General features: G+C 50.0%; 1 protein-coding gene across 2 annotated transcripts in view; it reads left to right on the forward strand.

The window, feature by feature from the left end:
* Positions 1-614: 614 nt before the first annotated feature.
* The window catches only part of Lar (tyrosine-protein phosphatase Lar), a 515998-nt gene continuing 501815 nt past the window's right edge, over positions 615-14797 (forward strand). For both annotated transcript variants that reach the window (XM_076525239.1, XM_076525242.1), the window contains exon 1: positions 615-1355. The gene's annotated coding sequence lies outside the window, so the exon portion shown is untranslated. The remainder of the gene's footprint in view (positions 1356-14797) is intronic.

The raw sequence follows: 14797 nt of genomic DNA on the forward strand, positions 1-14797 counted from the left end.
AAAAATTGTTCGCCGTCGCTGTCGTTTCGTGGCTCGTTTCCGCAGAGGAATAAAGGCGAATGGTTGGGTAACTGGTCGACGCGTAAAACCTCGCGCCACGGTTATTCCGCGAGGCGGAAACGGTTGCGCGGCGCGAAACGCGGGGAGGAGGACGCGAGGAGGAGATTCGCCGGCGGAAGAGGACTCGAAGACCGTTCGAGCTGGAGCGAGCAGATTGTCGAAGCTGGTCAGAGGCCGGCCGTGTTCTTGCACGGGTCTCGTGGCCGAGATCGAGTTAGCCAACGTGTGTGCGACGAGATAGAGAGAGAAAGAGAGAGAGAGAGAGGGAGTGAGAGAGGATCGAAGAGACCGAGGGAGAAAGGGCAAAAGCAAGAAAGAAAGAGAGAGAGAGAGAGAGAGAAGGCTGGAAGGGCCGTTCGATCGGCGAACGACTTCTTCGATGGGGTTTTGATTCCGCGAGAATTTTCTTGACCAGCCTGGTTGGTGGGACGCGGCGCGACTGCGAGCACCCTCGAGCTTAGGGGTGCGAGCGAGCGAATGGGGAAGCTCGGAGCATGCGCCCGGAGTGTCGCGATTCTTCGAGCTTCGGCTCTCGCATCAGTCGAACCCCGGCAACGGCAGGGGTAGAACGCGCTCGAGCTACCCTTCGACAACGTGCACGGCGCCCTAACGCGGTCTCGGCTAGCAGCGTCTGCGACTGGACACAGAGAGAGAGAGAAAGAGAGAGAGAAGCGCGCAACGTCCTCGAGAGAGCCGACCGGTCGTCGTCGGACCGACGGAGGAACGGAACAACGAATCGACGCGGTGTGGACGTAGAAGCATCGAGGTGCCGGGAACCGGCGCCGACCACCCTTCGTCGGCATGATCGCCACCGAACGCGATGCTCCGGACCGGCAGCGGGGCCCTTTGTGATTCGGCTGGCAGCGAAACGGATCCGGTAACCGGAAACAGTCGCACGCGAGAGTCGGTTCGCGGCGTCGGTGACACGCAGCCGATATATTCGCAGTAATCGGTGCGCGGCAATACTACTAGCGCGGCGCCGATTGTTTCTCTGGTGCTCTCTAGTGTTGTCGGTGGTGGTGGTGCGCGGTTTGGTGTGCTGGTGCGCGGGGTTGCTCGTGCCTGGAGTAGTGTTAGCAGTGGTATACGCCGACAAAGCCAAAGAGACAGCACGTGAACACGCGCGGCCGGACAAACGCGAGAGCACGCACACCCGCGCGCGTTACGCGCGACACGACAAGCGCTGGGAGACACATGCACGCGCACGGCGGAAAGATGCGGTGAGAAAACCGGCCGACGCTGGCGTCCCTCGAGCGGGGCCACGAGGATTTCCCTTGCGACTCGTCGACGCACCGGTAAGTCCGAGATTTATGCCAGAAAAGTATCTCTCTCTGTTTGTTTTTTTTCGACGAGCCGGCCGCGACTCCGCCGCGGCTTTTTCTGCCGGCTGTCCAAGGGCGTTCACGCTCGGCTTCGTTCCGCTAAACTTCGCGCGGGGAGAACCGCGCCGGGGAACAACGATCCGCGGGACCGTTTCCAGCTCTCGGCGGGCTGCGAGTTCGAGAACTCTTAATAGCGTTTCGTTGCCTCGCAGGCTTTCGACGCGAGGCGGCTTCCAACGGCGAACACGATTAATCGCTCGGATACCAGACTCGGCTTTCCACCGGCGTCCGACGATAAAAAAAAAGCGTTCCGCGTCGAGCGGAACAGAGCCAGCCGAAACGCCGCGTCGCGCGGCGCCGCGCCGGACAGCCAAGCGGAGAGCGCCAGGTGGAAACGCGCGGCCGCGCTCTCGCGTTGCGGAGATTCCGCTGGTCGTTTGATTAACCGGAATCAAACGATGGATATTGGATGTTTGCGCGATCCTGCCAGTTCTACTGCCTCCCCCCGCCCTCCCCCCGTGTCCCTACCGGCTCGATAAAACGTCGCAACAGCCCTCGATGCGTCCACGCGATACCGCTTCTCGCGGACAACAAAACGACTGTACGCGGCGTGGGCCGACATTTTTCGCCGATCTCGACGGCTGTTCGCGACGATGTTCTATCGTCTGACGGAATCGGAGACGGCGAGGATCGTTCTCCGAAAGATCGACGATCTTCCCACGCGAATGGAGAATTCGCGAATTCGCCGTAAGCGAAAATTATTCGTACCTTTGATATGGAACTGTAGCGGTAAACGCTTGTTCGGTATGCAATTGAAATGATCGTGATCAGGAGAATTTGATATATTATATTTTATGTATATTAATGTCTCTCTAATTGTCGCGCAAATTGTCCACAAAAAATGGACAACGCGGGGAAAGGAGATACGAATATTCGAGCTTTTCGAGTCGTTTTTATCGTCATCGATTCTCAACGATTATAAAAACGGGCTACAAGGCTCGAATAATCGTATCTCCTCCTTCCAAATTCTCCATTTTCGTGCACAATCCGAGCGTCAGTTAGAGAGACGTTACTGTATTACGAGAATATTCGGCTCGTTGTCGCCCTTTCCACGCTCCTTTTTTATCGCAGCGTGCCTCTCGGAACGAAGCTAGGCATACGCGATTGCCGGATTTTACGCGTTTATGGCAGAATGATCGCAATTTAGAGCAGCAGAAAGATTAAAAGAATTTAAAGACAGCTACGTCTTCGTCTTTAATCGAGCCGTTTATTTCGAAAGTGGCATATGTCACTTTACCGTAATGAAAAGCGGCGATTTTTCAATGTTTACACGAAATTATTTATACCGAGAAAAATATCAGTATCCTGAGATAACAAATACAAGTAAATCTTCTCGAAAGTTAGCATCCATATTTTTAAACGTGTTCAAACGCAAACTGTTAAATATATCGACTTAAAAACAAAATGATTTATGCCACTTTAAAAATAAACGGCCCAATCGTTGACGGCCGTTGTCTACAATTATTCATGGAAAAAGGCGCTCGCCGTTCGGTTTCCACATGTTGCAATGGACGATGCTCGTTTCGCATAAAAAACCGCAGTGTTCAGCGATTACGCGCGCGCGCTCGAACGAACAGACAACGCGAATTAACAGATAATACGGATTAACAGATGCTCGGCACGCACACACAGCGGCGTCGAGCACATGTTCGCACGTTCTTACAGAAAAGTATGTCTATAAATTCAGCTGCTTGCGGTTTAATCTAAGTGAAATCTAGGTCCGCCGCTTTCCACGTCCCGACGGAGATTATAGGCTATTTAGTTTGCCATAATAATAGGTATCACAGGCGGGGCTATAGCGCGGACATGTGTTTTCGAACCGTTTTACTCGGCGAACACCGACGAACACCTGACGAATGGTTTTATTACCGGCGAGGCCTGCCCGTTTCGAGATACCGCGGCGACCTTTGCCATCGATCCGAAACGAAAATTCGTCGTGTCCAAGGGGGGCCGAACGTGTTCGTCCAGAAATCGTCTCCCTCCCTCCCTCCCTACCCTTCCTCGTTCTCCGTTCGTTTGATACGCTTCTCATTATTTATGCATTAATGCACTATGTGCTTTAGATTAGCGGCTCGCATGCAACTCCGCGGCGTTCTCACTCGATTATACTTTCGCGGTATTAAAGGGCAACGAACCAAACAGAGCCGCGAGAAAAATCTCGGATAAACCACGCAGGAATTGCGGCCTGGATCGCGGGAGGGGAGGGGGAGGAAAAGCGGGGAAGCGATTCGTAACTTTCAGCGTCGCATACTTTCGCGGCGGGCCGCGTCCTAATTCCGTCGTCGAACGGTCTAATGGGATATAGCGGTTCCGTGGCCGAGGGGCGCAACGCCGGTGTTCCACGTAACATTTCGGCCCTTGTCATCCTCGATCGGGCCTCGATCGATCACGCGGATATACCGTACGTATTCGTGTGCACCGTTAGACGCCGCGACCATTCGGCGTCTCGGTGGTTGGCGCGCCCGGTTGTTGCGCGGGATAAGTAAAGGGCGGCCGTTAATTAGGGACGAGCGTTTCGATTGTCTCGCCGCGGCGGGACGCCCGGCCGCCGCCGCCGCGCCGGTTCCGCTGGCTCGTGACGCGATGCGATGTGTTCCGGTCCCCCGGAGTCGTGGTCGATTTTTTTTTATTCCCTCGCGATCGAAAAGTTGCGATGCGCGGTGCGAGAGTGACCGATAGAGAGCGAACGAGAGAGAGGGAGAGAGAGAGAGTAAAGGTGCAGGTCGAAGCGATATTTCATTAGAGGGCTCGGTTGTTTCGAAACGATTATCCGGCTGGAATTCCCTGCGAGCCAACGAACCGAAATTTCGAGCGTGGCGTAACGCATTAGCGCATCCGATATCTATGACCTTCGACGGCATTAATCTCGTGCGGGATAACCTGCGCGGTGATTACCGAGCCGCCCACCGGCCACCATATTCCCCGGGAATTTCGATTCGTCTCGACCGACTCGTCCGGCAGAGATCGCCAAGCCGTTTCTTTCCTCGCGGAACCCCATCGATCTCCGCGGCCTGTCAACCCGCTCCGAATTTTGGCAGCGGAACCGCCGTGGCCCTGCCAGCCCCGCTGCCCCGCCCCCCTCTCCGGGCGCGGGCTGATACAGTTGCCGCGCGCGGCCGGAAACGATACTCTCTTGGTCCCGACACCTTCCAACACCGCCGCGAACGGAAACGCCCGTAAATTGCTGGACGGGTGTGAATTCTAATTAGACCGCGGATTTTATGCATTTATGACGCGGAAATTTGTGCCGCTGAAATCTGAAGTTGCGAGGACGTTGGAGGGATTTAGCGAACCGGTTACAGTATTTTCGGTTTGTTCGAGCGATTAATAGACGCGATTTAATTTTTGTGTAATTTCTGTGTCGGAATCGTTTTGTGTGTGTGGAGGCTTTTTTCCTATTTTACACGAAGATTTTACGCGGGATGATTGTTGGAGCGCGGATTCTATGCGATTCTGACGAACGTGAATGGATGGGATGTTAAAGTGTAATTTTACGTAAGGAGAATTCGGGGATATTGTTACGTTATTCGCGATTTCTTTCTATCAATGAAACGAGGATAACGTTTTTATCGGATTTAAGTTTCGCGGAATTAAATTCGACGGTGTTTGCTTTGCAAGGTTCGCAGTCTACTAATTATGTATAATAATTGTAATAATAATATAGCAGAGCCTTGCTTATCCGAAGGTTTATTTCTTTGATATCCTGTTAGCAGAACATTGTATTATCTAAACATTTCTCGAGTTCTTTACCTAGTGATTACGTATTTAGGTAATACCATGCTTAGACAATTGAACGCTCGAATAGCAGAATATTGCAAAAATAAATGTTCGAATAAGGGAGTCTACTATAATAATATAGAGAGTATATCACTAGTATCTATTATAGTGTCTACTATAACAATATAGAGAGTACTATAATAATATAGTCTGTACTATAAAATAACATCCCTGTGTTAGAATAAGTCGCCAATTAAAATACACGGTCGTCAAAGTATACCAACGCGTCGCCGAAACAGCATATCAAAAAAGAGTACAAAAAATAATTAGCAAAGATAATTACCGATTCGACGAGTTAATCAAATTGTTCGTGCGACACGGCATGCAGAGATTCAGCACCCGAAAGCATAGCAATAGTCTCTCTCGATCGGAATGGCTGGCGATCCAACCTTTATCAGCGACATCGATAAGTAAATTCCGTTATCTTGTCGATTCTATAAGTTAATAAACATCGAAGCGGCCGTCGACTTACAACGGTAGAATTGAAAGGCTTTCAGAGAAACGGAACAGGATTATCGATAATGACGGGGATGATCCGGTCCGTAAATCCGTGCTAAACGTTCAATCGAATAAAATGTACAAGTACCAAGTGGCGACGGCGACGTTACTTATGAATAGACTATGCGGGATCCGATGCTTCCGCGACGAAAACGGATTCCGACGGAACCGCGAACAATGCACGGTTAACACACGCACACGATGTTATCGTATTAGTATACATATATTCCCGTCGAATCGGAACGATTACGGAAACATTCCACATCGAAGTTCCATTCCTCGCGATCGCCTCGAACGATCCGATTACGCCCGAAGATCCTCGCGGTCTATTTATACGAGCGACGTTAAAAATGAACAGCCTCCGGAGAAATTAAAAAATCGCGTCACTGAATCGTCGTATAAACTCGGTATAATTAACCATTGTCGGACGAGAAGCCGACGTTGTTTGTTTGTTGGAGCCGAAGTCGACGTTGCCGCCGCTAAAAATGGCGAAAATCGGCGCGGATTTGCGAAACGGGGGAGGGTTCGATGGGGGATATGAACGCCTTTGGCGGTAGTTCGAGAACGTTAATCTCGTCTCGTCGTGCGCCGAGAGTGATTATGCTCGGTGGATCGACTATATCCCTCGCGCGGACCTCGTCGGCCCTGTGGCCTACGACGAACCATGGAGACTGCTGGAAACGTTTTACGTCGCCTGAGGGAGAAACCCGGGCTCTAGATGGAGAGAGAGAGAGTGAGAGAGAGAGAGTGAGAGAGGAAAGACGAGAGGGCGAGAGGCGAGTATAGAATTATGGCAGAGGGAGAGACAACGAGAGAGGTTGCGTAGTAGGCGTGTGCATGCGCGAGCTGGCAGAACCGTCGTGCCGTTGCTCGTCGGTAGCAGGCGATTGCAAACAGTTTCAGGAATGCGTGCCGTGTGTTCCGAGCGTGCTGATATGATTTAGGAATGGCTTCCTGCGTCCCGGTTGCTCGTTCTCGAAGCTCGTGTTTGAGCGCTCCAGCTCGCTTGCCACTATCTCTCTCTCTCTTTCTTTCTCTTTCTCACTCTATCTCTCTCACTCTCTCACTCTATCTCTCTCACCCTCTCTCATTCTATCTCATTCTCTCTCTCTCTCTCTCTCTCTCTCTCTCGCCCCAATGCAGGGAGCAGAGCGAGCAGAGCAAGCACAGCGAGCAGAGCCGAGCGGAGCGACCGCCGCTGCGGGATTTGCGTGGCGCGCTGCCCTCCGCTAAATGTTTCGCTCCTCCGACATCGCCCGGCCAAGATTTACCGAGCTTACGTGACCTTTCGGCCGCGAAATTAGGCCGATTCATCATAGGCTGGTTGAATGCTCGCAAGGCGGATAGCCGCCGCGCCGTGCCATGCCGATCCCCTTCCATTCATTGTCTGCCCCGATCGACGCTCCACGCGCCGTTCACGCCTCTGAACGCGTTATGGCATGCCCCAGGATCCATCGATCGATCCATCCTCCCCCTCTCACCTCCCCCCGTTCACGGTGCTATCCTCTGTTCGAAGCTTTCAATTAAAATCGGCGGTACATACATCGTTGTAACGGTATATACCGCGCCACGGTTGATGCGAGTTGGCACGAATGCTGCCGTGAACCGAAGGTTCATTACCACGTGGAAATTAAATAAAACTAGCATTATCGTCGTTAGCGCCGGTGGCATAATTCTCTTGGTCCAATTAATCTCGTAGAGCGACGACGCGTTATCGTCGTTGCGACCCGCGGATTTCGCGCGCGATCGCCGCTGACATTGCGGCGGTTTGAAATCGCGAGCGATTAGGATTCGTCGGGAGACGAAGTTTTATAGATGATGTATGACGACGACACGGTTCTTCGAGGCAGTTCGAAGTTCACATCCGTCGTCGTCGTCGACGTCGTCGCGCTGTAACCCTCTTCGGAGATCGGGTTGCATTCTGATTCGCGGGACTCGAAAGTCGCGGAACCGGGTTACCGCTGTAATCGAATTTAGCCGCTCGGTAACCGAGTTAGCACCGGTTAGAAGGTATTTTTGAGCTTGACTGACAGTCGCCGTGTCGGAAGGTTAACCAAGAACTCGGGAACCCGACGCCGAAGACATTGACCTCCTGATCGATCGTAATAACGATCGCGCACGCACCGGCCTTTTTTTCGAGCGCCGCGAGAAACGCGGCCGGCCGTGTTCGAACGATAAATATGCAGAGGCCGGCGGCTGGCCCATTTTTCGCAAGCAGCCCGCGCTAATTACGTAACATAAACGCGAGCCGAGTCGTATAATTGCGCGCGCGGGACGAGTTACAGCGGCACGCTCGGGCCAGTTGCCCGCCGCGCGCGTTCTCGCGCGCCTCCCGCTCGTCGTGAAACTTTTTACCCGACCGGAAGGGATTTTGATCGCTGATGCATTATGCATCGTCGCCGCTGCCGTCGCCGTCCTCCTCCTCCTCCTCCTCCTACTTCTTCTCTCCCATCTCCTCGTTCTCCTCTTCCAGGTCCCAGAGTTTTTTCAACCGATTCCGCTGCCGGCCAACGAACTCGGCACCGAACTGCGTTGCGGAATTCCGCCCGCCGGAGAAGCGGAATGCCCTTCGATACTCTCTTCGCCTCTCTCTCTCTCTCTCGCTCTCGCTCGCTTGCTCTTCGCTCGATCCAGACGACGCTCCGTCGCGCTGATCCAGGAGCTTTCGCGGACCGGTCCTTCGATCGAGCGTAACTTAATCCTCCGGATCGGCAACGATTAATTGGCTCCGTGCGCCGCGCAACTGTCCAGTAGAAAGTAGTATTAATAGTGACGTACAAAGGACAGAGGAATCTCTGTGCCGCGTCACACGGCGTAACTCTTCCTTTATCTCCGACCGATCCGGAATTTTTCCGAAAATTGCGACTGCGACAGCGCGTGGCCGCCGCTCGGCGATCGACCGTACGCGGGACTGCCTTAAATCACCGATTTTAATAGAAAGTTTCGAGTAACGAGAACCGAAATACGATTGTTTCTGAACATCGCGTTATTTATACCGTATCTGAACCGTGGATCGGACAGATCGGGATTCGAACTCGGATCGTTTCCCGTCAGAAATACCACCAACGGACTGCCGCAGTTAGAATAATTCTAAATATTCAATATGCCGTCCAATTCTGGTGAATCCCGAACGCCTGGAACACGCGGGATCCTCCGCGTTCCGTTACAAGAAGATCGTACGATCACCGTGGCAAATATTTCACTCGGCTGTTGGTCGCATTGATCGCGCGAGACGAGAGAGAGAGAGAGATACGTTATCGTCGACGGACACTGCGTGGAAGCTCACAAAGGATATACGACTCCGGCGGAGAAAAAGCGAAAGCAGAGAACGTGGAATAACATTTTTCCACCGCGAGGCTGCTGATATAATAAACTTCGAAAGTGACACGCGCGTGCTATTGAACACTAGCACGGCGTGTCCGATCGCTGCGCCGATCGTTTCTGCTTGCAGCGAGAACGCTGACGCGCCGCGCCGGTTTGGAATCGATTATCTCGAAAACGGCGCTTCGGATCGCGAAATTTCATTTCTATCTTTTCGACTCTTTAGATCGGTTTCTTTAGGTCGGACGCAATTAGCGCAACCTTTGGCTGCTCGAACGCTGGAAATATAGTAATTTCTTCGAGAAATGTCAGGAGTCGGAATCGAAACGCGCAGATCCAGGAATATAATTATGTCTCCCTAATTGACGCGCAGATCGTGCACAGAAATGGACGATTTGGAGAAAGGAGATACGATTATTCGTGTTTTGCTTCTCGTTGTTATAGTTGTTGACAATTCGTAAGTATAAAAACGAACCGCAAGGATCGAATAATCGTATCTCCTCTTCCCAAATTGACCAATTTTGTGGAAAATCTGAGCGTCAATTAGAGAATCATTAGTGTACCTAGTCGCGCTAAGACACGATTCTTCGAGTCTCGCGGCTCGTTTTTATGCAAACTCGGAGCATTCGGCAAAAAGAGGTAGCATGCCGGTGTATATTAATCCTTTGTACTCGAATTGTGACTCAGAGACGCCTCTAAAAATTGTCAAAATCAATTATACATCGTTCTACAGTAATGTCTCCCTAACTGACGCACAGATTGTGCACAAAAATGAACAATTTGGGGAGAGGAGACGCGATTATTCGAGCTTGTGGCTCGTTTTTATAGTTATAGATTGATATAATAACGAGCTATAACTATAAAAACGAACCGCAAGGCTCGAATAATCGTGTCTCCTCTTTCCAAATTGTCCATTTTCGTGGACAATCCAAGCGCCAATTAGAGAGACATTACTGTACCTATTTATACCTGAAAAAACTGTTAAAACTGTAACTGTTGTACGAGTCTCAAGACTCAGTTCCATATCCATGAAACGCAACAAGTCGTATCAAATGGAAATACCGTAGATCAGAAAGACTGTTGTGTATTTAGAGTTCAAATGGCTTCGAGCGCAAAGGGTTAATATGAATACATAGTAATGCTGGAATAAAAACGATGACTTAACTTCAACACTAGATCTACAGAGCACAAAAATAGTTTCATATTAATTCATTAAAGTAACAATAAGACATTTATTCTGATCTTTAACAAGCGTTATTGCAACATTTGCCATAAATAACGTATAAATTCAATAAATAACTCATAAATGTATCTCTGCCATATGAATAATCGTGAATTAAAAAATCAGTGACTCGTCAGTTTGACGTGCTCCGTAAATCTAGTGCCAATATTTCTAATTTTTTTTTGCCACCGTTCGAAGGCAATTAGGTGACCACGTTCCGTCGATTCGACGAAAACTGTTCGCGCACCTATCAGCTTCGCGGTTTTACTTACTCGACACACGCCCAAACATTTTGTGTCGTCTTCCGGAAAATTCGTATCCCACGTTTGACCAACTTCGTCAACCCTTATCATCGACGTAGCAACAAATTACATAGGCGCTGGACCAACACCGAGAAATTCCCGGGAACCCGAAGCTTGGCATTTCCGGGCGAAATTTCTGTAGCCATTTAATACGAGCTGTTTCGCCGGTTTCGCGATTTCCTTCGGGCGGGCAATGTCGAGCGGGAAATAAATGATAATAATTGACCAACTTCGTCAATCCTTATCATCGACGTAGCAGCAAATTACATAGGCGCAGGACCAACACCGAGAAATTCCCGGGAACCCGAAGCTTGGCATTTCCGGGCGAAATTTCTGTAGCCATTTAATACGAGCTGTTTCACCGGTTTCGCGATTTTCTTCGGGCGGGCACAATGTCGAGCGGGAAATAAATAAACGAACTTAATGCAACGCGCGGGAGCGCGGTGCGGATCGGTCGGTCGGTCGGTCGGTCGGCTCGATATCGGTCCGGGCGCGACAACGGTTAAGCGGATAACCACGGCGGCATCGTGTTAATTTTATTATCGATGTTCCTCGCGGAACTTTTACAATGTCGACGCGGGTAATAGTTCCGAGGGCTGCTCGGTCCGCGCGCTCTCCGGATTCTCGTTCCATTCCTTTGTCACGTGTCCCGCTGATCGGTCGATGGCTCCGCGCGGATAACTCGTGGAAAATTTCGCAACGGGATTCGCCTCGGGACAGCGAATATAAACGGATTGTCGTTCATCGAAACGTCGATGCCGACGAATATCGACGAACACCGGTCACGGTCCGGACGAGAACGTTCCGGCACCGTCTAGGCGACCCGCTCCGCAGACAGCGGGCTGTTTTAACAGCCCGGAGATCGTTCTTTGCCGCCTATCTCTCGCGGCAGCTCGGCCACTTTGCTCGCCTCGCGCTCTCTTCCGGAGCGAAGAGAGAGAAAAAGAGAGAGAGAGGGCAGCGGACTCGATCCCCTCTTGACTGCCGTTCGCTCCTCGATCCTCCAGCTTTATCTTTGCCGTGAATTTTTCAACGAGGCAAACTCGCCTGCCAGTTTCCCGCGATTCTTCTCCGCCCGCCGCTCGAACGTCGATCACCTTGTCGCGGATCCCGCGCTCCGGGATTCGACCCGGCCCGCGATTATCTTGTCCGCGTCGGCGGCCATCGGTCAGCCGAAATCGGTCCTCCGCGAACGAGCAGATTATTCTTGCGAATCAATCGCGCCCGGTAACAGATTCAGCCGTTACATTCGACCTCGATTTAACCCTTTCGGTACGAGCGCGTTGTCAGCCGTGACACCCCCGCCGTACGGGGTGCCCCGCCGAAAATGCGCACGTAGACCGACAGGGTCGGCCCACTTTTGTGCGAAGATTTTCTTAAGCGTGCATTAAGCTATGCATCGGTGCATAGGGTGCATCTATTGTTTTTTATGCAATCGCATTTCGTCCGGCAAATCAGAGTTCGGCCGAATTACTTTTTATCCGATTATCGTAAATCAGTTACAACAGTTAACGCGTTGTGATCGTTGATAACCAATCGGAGCGCTTTTTTTATACTCTGCCGCGAATGAATAAATATAAAAAGCAATATCAACACGCTCTTGTCTTTTTCGAATTGACGGATCGGCGTTGCATTCTGTGCTCGAAGCGCGGAGCAGTGTTGCGAGCGGTTCGTTCGGTGTAGAAATTTGTTAAAAATCCGATAAAATAATTATTTCCACGATAACTTTCATAGCCGATGTTCGATGATATTTCTGTCTTCGTCGTAAAAATTCTGATCGATCTCTAATGACTTCGAATGTCCGTTTACAAAAACGCGGGCACCCTGGCGCTGGTCCCTCAAACGAGAGCGGAAAAGGGTTAAGCCTCGGATCGGCGTTGCATTCTGTGCTCGAAACGCGGAGCAGTGTTGCGAGCGGTTCGTTCGGTGCAGAAATTTGTTAAAAATCCGATAAAATAATTATTTCCACGATAACTTTCATAGCTATTGAAGCTTATCACAGCTTCGATGATATTTCTGTCTTCGGCGAAACGTAAAAATTCCGATCGCTCTCCAATGACTTCGAATGTTCGTTTACAAAAACGCGGTCACCCTGGCGCTGGTCCCTCAAACGAGAGCGGCAAAGGGTTAAGCCTCGGATCGGCGAGTTCTCGCGCACGCGAAGATTCCATGCGGCGGACACCGATCCGCAAAACTCCCGGCGAAACTTGGCGCGTGCTTCGAGAACCCGCGGCTATTTCGTTCGCGAGGTCGGGAACTTGATTTCAGTTCTCGCGGAGGCGCCCCTCGGAAGAAACAGCTATGTTTCGGAGCGGCGTCGCGACGCCTCGGGATCGAATCGAGCGTGTCGCGGTAACGGGCCGACGCCTTCGATCGGTTCCAGGAAGCGTCGCCGAGCCGAGGTGCCTGCAACAACGAATGCACATTAATATGTATGTGTACCCGTCGCTAGATTCGCCGGCGATAAGCGTTCCCGGACAAACGGCCGTTTAATGATTGAACGAAGAAACCTGGAGGAACGACGCGCGTCCACGACGGTCTTTCAGCTTTCGCATCGACGTCCGAGCGAAGAAGAAGAAGCCGCAGCCGCGACCGCGCAATGCCAGACGAATATTAACGCCGCTGTCGGCGCGAGACTCGCTGACAGCGGCCAACTGGTTCAGCTGTCGCGGCGGACGTTCCTAAGTGACGCTTTTCTTTCGCAAAACGGTACTCGGGAATGCTGGGAGACGGTTTTAAACGGACACCGGTCATGCATTATGCATTCGTATCATTGAAAAATTTAAGCCCGATGTACATACCTGGCAGAAATCTTATCGTCGTCGTTGAGCTGTTACGCGTCGGACATCGCGAAGCTTGTTACGGACTCTGCGATCGTTACGAGCGTATTTTTATGACGAGGTTTATTTTCGGGTGCAGTTTATTCGAACGTCGTGTTACGGGGAGAATTCGTCTTTTTATCGTGTATGCTTTCGATAATTGTGTTTTGTCAATAGGGAAGATATAACAAACGTTTTCTATTTACGAGATTCCTAAGCCAACTAATTTGGCTTAGTTACAGTATTTCTGATCTGCAGTATTTTTATTTTATACGATTCAGTGCAGTTTATGCACTGTATTTTTATGACGAGGTTTATTTTCGGGTGCAGTTTATTCGAACGTCGTGTTACGGGGAGAATTCGTCTTTTTATCGTGTATGCTTTCGATAATTGTGTTTTATCAATAGGGAAGATATAACAAACGTTTTCTATTTACAAGATTCCTAAGCCAACTAACATCGACGCTTGAAAATAGAAAATCAAATCGCTGGTCGGTTTGGCGACCACTTCTTGCCTTTTCCCAGCATGGGGTGCTATATAAATTAACCCTTTGCAGTCGGAGCTATTTTAATTCGAAATCCAAAAGATGCTTTCTGATCTGCAGTATTTTTATTTTATACGATTCAGTGCAGTTTATGCACTGTATTTTTATGACGAGGTTTATTTTAGGGTGCAGTTTATTCGAACGTCGTGTTACGGGGAGAATTCGTCTTTTTATTGTGTATGCTTTCGATAATTGTGTTTTATCAATAGGGAAGATATATCGAACGTTTTTTATTTACGAGATTTCAGAGCCAACTAACATCGACGCTTGAAAATAAAAAACGCATCGCTGGTCGGTTTGTTGACCACTTCTTGCCTTTTCCCATAATGGGGTGCTATATAAATTAACCCTTTGCAGTCGGAGCTGTTTTAATTCGAAATCCGAGAGATGCTTTCTCATCTGCAGTATTTTTATTTTACAGTGCAGTTTATGCATCTGAAATTGTGCCAATTGGCAAGTACAATAATTGCAAATTCAATAGCTTTTTAAATATAACAAATCTGATACTGTCACAATTATTCAAATGGTATAACAATTTTTAGTGGCGCCTCAGACTCGCCGCTCGAGTGCAAAGGGTTGAAATAAAAAGTATACTTTATGATACAAAACAATGCGCAGACCGATTATTGTATCCAGTCCGCATTAAATTCTCTCATTCGTTTATTTGGTTTATTTTGTTAACGGAGACGCGTTTAATATGCCTTATTTGATGAATATAAAGATAATTATTCCCGGAAACGACCCGAAGGCACAGCAATTGGTCACTCCACGGTATCCTGCGGCACCCTATGTATGTTAATCATTTCGATAATTCGTCTTACATTACATTTTCCCTACGAAATACCTTTAACCCTTTGCACTCGAGTGGCGAC

The sequence above is a fragment of the Megalopta genalis genome, chromosome 11 (genome assembly GCF_051020955.1).
Source record: "Megalopta genalis isolate 19385.01 chromosome 11, iyMegGena1_principal, whole genome shotgun sequence".
In the NCBI taxonomy this organism is placed as follows: domain Eukaryota; kingdom Metazoa; phylum Arthropoda; class Insecta; order Hymenoptera; family Halictidae; genus Megalopta; species Megalopta genalis.